Source organism: Mycteria americana, chromosome 8 (assembly GCF_035582795.1).
Source record: "Mycteria americana isolate JAX WOST 10 ecotype Jacksonville Zoo and Gardens chromosome 8, USCA_MyAme_1.0, whole genome shotgun sequence".
Lineage (NCBI taxonomy): Eukaryota > Metazoa > Chordata > Aves > Ciconiiformes > Ciconiidae > Mycteria > Mycteria americana.
In genome coordinates, this window is record NC_134372.1 from 27,444,944 (window position 1) to 27,451,043 (window position 6,100).

Below are 6,100 nucleotides of genomic sequence, written 5' to 3' on the forward strand. Positions count from 1 at the left end.
CAGCTTTGAATGCCCTCAGTTCCCTTGCCCTGAGCCTAACCCTAACCCTGGCCTGAACCCTGGTCCTAATGCTAACACCAACCTCAACCCTTATCCAAACCCTCCTGTTCATAGGGACCTGAACCCTTGGCACCGGTCCTTACACTAACCTTAACCCTAACCCTAACACAAAACCTGACCTTAGCCCTAACTGTGAGTCTAATGCTAACCCCAACCAAACCCCTAATGCTAACCTCAGCCCTAACCCTAGTGCTAACCCTAAGTCTAACGCTAATGCTAACCTCAACCTAACCCTAATGCTGACCCTAACATTAACTCTGACCCTAATGTTAGTGCCAACCTGCACGTCAACTCTAGGCTGCAGCGGAGCCCTGGGGTCCCCCTCTAAGCTCCAGCCATGGCTGAGCTCACCCCAGCAAAGCCATGCTGAGGCTGACGAGTCTGTGCCGTTGCCAGGTTGCCCTCCTCGGCAGTCCCGGCCCCACCAGAGAGCCGGACCCCAGCGCCAACCCCAAATCCATCCCTTGTCCTGGGAGACTTTCCCATGCTTAGCAAACACACGGGATTGGCCTCATCCTGCACCCCCATGTGCCGGGGAGCCCTGAAGCTATGGCTGGCTGTGGGGGGAGCCTGGCCACTGCAGGTACCACAGCAAGTGCTGTGACAGCCACTGCCTGGCCCCAGCATCTGCTGGCCCTGTGACATGAAAGGCTCCAAAGTCTCTGATGTGCAGAGAGGGAAGGGAAGGGAGAGGCTGGCGCCAGTGCCAAGGGGAAACTTTCCTGCAGCTCAGCCTCGGCCAGGGCAAAAACCAACAAACACACGGGCACATGCTGCAGATAAATCCCGGCGAGCGCAGGAGCATGTCTGCAAACGAGTAGGGCAGAACTGGACCACTGGTGTCTCATCCCTGCAGCCTGCGCAGCCGGAGCCAGCCCCGGCGCAATGCTCCTTGTCCTGCTGCCAGCCTGGCTGGCGCTGGGCATCCTGCAGCTGCCCCTCAGCAGCGCCCAGGTAAGGACCCTCATGCCCCGCCTCCAGCCCCCTTGCAGACCCCACACTGGGGGCTTCTCAGCACCCACCTCTCACACCCCAGCACCTTGTCACCGTCCCAGGGTGGGGGGTACGGCACAGCCACAGCACCCATGGGCCTACCCAGGTCCAGGGGGGACGGTCATGGGGCTTTTCCCCTGCAGCAGCGAGATGATGCTAAACCCACCCAGGGCACCCAAGCTGCTCCTCAGCATCCAAGTGGCAGGGCAGGACCAGGAGGAGGGGCTGAGGCTGGAGCAGATACAGAGGCAGGGGCAGACCTCGCACTGGGATGAGGAGGAAGGGACTCTGCCCAGGGCTGGGCATCCAAACCAACCTCAAATACTCTGCCTGCTTGGGAGGGTCCCCCCGGGCTGTGGCAGGGTGGCGGGGGAGCCTGGCGGGTGACAGGGTTGTCCTTGCATCCCCCCAGGAGTGCCTGAGCCAGCAGCAGGTGCTCAGCGTGGTGCAGCAGATGCAGAAGCTGCTGGCAGCACAGGAGGCTGCCCACCTGCAGGACATGCGCGGTCTCCAGCAGTAGCTCTCTGTCCTCCAGAGCCACCTCCAGTGACAGGCCACCAAACGCAATGGTAACCCTGGGCAGGTCACCGCTGTGGGGGTGACATCCCCATGGGGCTAGCTCAGACCCCTGGACCCCTAGCGAGCAGCCTGGGCAAGGGACGCCCAGCTCCTCGAAGGGGCTGGTGTCGGCTCCAGCCTGGCAATGTCTGTCCTCACCCTTGTCTGCCTGTCTGCAGAGACCTGACCGCAGCCAGTGGTGCCCCTGAATGGATGGATGCTGGGCCAGAGCATGCGGGTTGGCCACGACGTTCACTTCATCTGCAACGCTGGATTCCGGCTGGTGGGCTCGGAGACGTGTGCCTGCCAGCAGGACCGCACATGGAGCGGCACCCAGCCCTTCTGCAGAAGTGAAGTGGGGTGGGGTCAGGGCACCATGGGCTCAGCCCTGCCTGGGGGATCCTCTGTCATGCCAAGCTGCGGGGTCCCATTGCTCTGCTCCCCTGGCTGCTGGGAGAGCAGCCCAGAGGCTGCAGCAATGGGCACCGAGGCTGGGCAGCAGGATGGGGCGAGGATGCGCTTCTCCAGCTGGTGTTCATGAGCTCCTTCTCCCTAGGTATTGATGACTGCTCCAGCAACCCATGTACCAACAGTGGGACCTGTGTGGATGGCAACCAGAGCTATACGTGCCTCTGTCCCTGGGGCTGGTCAGGCCCCAGCTGCCAGAGCCCCATCTATGCCTGTAGGTGCCCAGGTTTGGGCTGTGGAGGATGGGGATGCTCATGGGCATGGCACTCAGCCACGCTGCACCCATCGCCCCCTTCCCTGGCTGCCTCCCGGGACCTCAGCCCCCACCCATCTCCATGTGCCCCCCCCCCAGCAGTGACACCCGCTCCCCCCCCCAGACTGGGTGATGCTGAGCAACGCCTCCTTCAGCTGCCAGCCCCACTGTGCCGAGGGCTGCCTGGGCTCCTGGTGCTGCAGCTGTGATGCCGGCTTCCAGATGCGAGCCGGCGGCCTGTGCCAAGGTAAAAAGGTGGGGAGGATGGCGGGGGGGAACTGAGGCTTGGCATTGATGAGAGCCCCAGCTATGCCCTGCTCTGTCCCCCCAGATGTGGATGAGTGCCAGCTCTTCCAGTCTAGCCCCCAGACCCAGCTTTGCCTACACAACCATGTCAACCTCCCTGGCCCCTACCGCTGCCTCTGCCCCGCCGGCTACCTGCTCTATGCTGACCGCAATGCCTGCGAGGGTAAGAGTGGCGGGTGCAGGGCAGGGAGCATCCTGCAGGACCAGGAGTATGGTGGGGAGCAGCAGGGACAGCCCCACTCACCCCGTGTCACCACCACAGATGTGAATGAGTGCGCCAAGAAGCAGCACAACTGCACCCAGGGTGACCTCTGCATCACCACCTTCGGGGGCCACCGCTGCATGCGCCCCAAGTGCCCCCCCCACGCCACAACACCAGCTATGTGAAGACCTCCACCTTGTGAGTACTGCACATGCCTCGAGCTGCGTCATGCTCTCTCCCCCAGGTAATGGGTCCTATGGTGCCCTGGGGACCATATTGTGTCACCCAGGGGTAGCAGGGAGAGTGCCAGCCAGTGCTGGTAGCAAATTGTGATGTGGCGTGCCCAGGTGTGCTCGGCACGCTACCCAATGGTCTTGGGATGCCAGTGGCTGGGGGTGTGGGTGGGAGCACCCCAATACACTGTGGCTTTATCCAGGACCCCAGTTTCCCAGAGCCCAGCCTGGGGGGAGTGATGCTGCTTCTCCTCTGCTGCACATCCATGCACTGCTGTTGGCTGCCATCTGGCAGGCAAAACACCCCTGGTCCCGCTCTTGAGACTAAACCACTTTGTGGCCGAGGACAAGTCACCCAAGTGGAGGAGCATCCCTGGTCCGGACAAGTTCCTCTGTGGGAGGCACATCTGAGCCTGGCTCCATCCCTGGCCTCCAGCTGGGACTGTGGTACCCCTGGTCCCAGCCTTGGAGCATGACCCAGAGCTGCGTCCCTGCAAAGCATGGTGTTTGCCTGGCAGAGGCAGGGATGGGACAGAGATCTGATTCTGGGCACACTTGGATGTGGCTGTCTTGGGTTGCTCTGCCGCAGGACCAGCAGTGGGACTGGAGATGCTGTCTGCAGTGTGGGCTAGGCTTGTTTGCAAGGATGCAGGCAACTCCCTGAAAGCCAAACCACAGCACTGAGTGGTGGTACCCCTTCTCTCTTGGCAGCCAGTGCAAGAGGAACCCCTGCCCCATGGAGAGCCGAGCCTGCCACCTGCCTGCCACCTCCATCTCCTTCCACTACCTGCTACTCCAGGCCAACCGCACTGTGCCCCACATCCTCTTCAAGATGTCCACCACCCGCTTCATGGGCAACAGCCTGCGCTTCGCCGTCATGGGTGGCCGGGGCCAGGGTGTCTTCGCCGTGCGGTGCTCCAACAGGCAGACAGGAGAGCTGGTGCTCACCAGCCCCGTGGCGGGGCCAGCCACGCTAGAGGTGGAGCTGGAGATGAGCAAGTTTTCCCGCAAGGTCCTCCTGGGCAAGCACATCTTCAAGGTCACAGCCTTTGTGTCCCCATACGAGTTTTGATCCCCTTTGGAGGCGGGTGTGGGGCCAAGCCAGGGTCTCTCCAGGGGAGTGATGGAGCGGGTTCAGCTCAGCGATCCCAGTTCTTGTCCAATTGGAAACATCCCTCTCCTGTAATGCTTGCTCATGGCTGGTAAGGCAAAGCCACTTGCAGCAGAAACGGTGCCTGTCACAAAGGCTGCAAGAAAAACGCTGCAGGCAATGGGGGGAACAGCCTGGGGGTGCCTGCCTCTGCCAGCCCCCCTCCTCTCTGCCCACACGGCACACGGAGGGGCAGGGCAGACAGAGCTGATGGCATGTGGTGCGCAGGTCCGCTCCTTGTATCCTCTAAATAAAAGTGGCTGTAGGAAGGGTGTCCTCCTTGTTCTATGCCTGCTGTGTGGGAGCAGCCCCGTGCTCCTGGGGCAAGGCTCCTGGGGAGAGCTGGGGGCTGTGGTCACAGCAGGGTCCCCTTGCAGATCTTGGGGTGGCAGTAGAGCTGTCCAGCCCACCCAGGATCATGCAGTGTCCATGACCCTCTCAGCACCACTGTTCCTAGGGGCCACGCTGAAGAGGCCCCCAGCGCAGGACTGGGACATGGGCTGAACATGCTGCCCTGCACATCCTGCACAGCAAAGGCTTGTCCCCAGCCCCTTTGGCAGGTGCCAGGAAAGCACATCAGGACTCCCTGGCACCAGGTGAGCAGGGGATGGTGACCAGGGGCCGTGCTTCCTTGCGGCCGGGAGACTTCCCTCTGCAACAGCTCTGACAGGAGCCAACTGCATGGGCGGTCAAAGCTGCAACTCCACAGCTCATGGAGCGCTCGAGCTGTTCCCCTGCTCCCGACTCGAGGGTGGGGAGTGAGGACAAAAGAGGTGCAGCCCACCTTGCTCCTTGGGCACCCCCTGCCACCACCAGCACGGTCAGACCCCTGCACAGGGAGAGCCGCCAGCAGCTGGAGGTTGAAAAGGTGACAAGGGCCTTTGGGGACAGCAAGCAAAGGACATGCTGCCCCCGGGACACCCTTCCCTCCGCACACAGAAGCCTTCTTAGGTGAGTGTCCGGCCTGCCTGTGCCAGCGCCCCTCGCACAAAGCAGCCGCTGTGCACAGACCACAGACCATAAAGACCTCCTTATGCGCCCGCAGCCGGCACTGCTACCAGCTCTGCTTGCCAGCTCCTGGGACTCGGCACGGCTGCTTTGCTGGAGGAGGGGGAAAAGCCTCCCCAGGGGCAGCAGAGCTGCAGGCTGGGCTGGCGGGGCTGGCCGTGCTGCATCACAAAAATCCGCAGCTGGCCCGTGCCGACCAAGGAGAGAGGCTGGGATGCAAAGCAGAGAATTACAAGGGTAAATATTTATTCCTGCACATGAGGTGTCCCAGCCAAACTGGGCACCCCGAATGTGGTTTTGCACAGGTTTCTTATACCCTTCAAACATTCAGGTACAAGGTACAACACAATTTGACTAATCACTGACACCCACACTACTGATTAATAATCTTAGTAAAACTTTGCAAAGCAATGATATTTCTGTAGCATTCTTGCTGCTTGTCTATTGATCCAGGTGTTCCTGGAGTCGGTCTTGCTAGAGTTACTGATCTATGATGCCAGACAGCACTGGGAGGGTTTCAAAGCTGTGTCAGAGGGGCTGGGATGCTGGTGTTATCTCAGTTGACCCGGGGTATCCGTTATCCTTCATGGACAGCTCTAAGCTTCCACGAAGCAAGGTCCTTATTTCCAGGGCCAGGCTGTCCTTTAGTTTGTTTTACTTAAGAACGAACAATACCAAAGTCTCCAGTAAAATTCCACTACCTCGTTACATTGCACTGTATAACCTGAACTAATATACGTATCAACAAAATTAATACATTTTCATACTATAAAGACTGGTTGATTTAATAGTTAGGGAAGGGAATTTTCCTAACAGCTTCCAGGGAGCAGGACAACTGGCTCCAGCTCACAACCAGCTTCCCATCCTTC

At 60.2% G+C, this 6,100-nt stretch overlaps 1 pseudogene; it reads left to right on the forward strand.

Annotated features, from left to right (window-relative positions):
- The first annotated feature begins 945 nt into the window (after nt 1-945).
- On the forward strand, nt 946-4,200 carry LOC142413823 (fibulin-7-like; annotated as a pseudogene).
- The last annotated feature ends 1,900 nt before the right edge of the window (nt 4,201-6,100 follow it).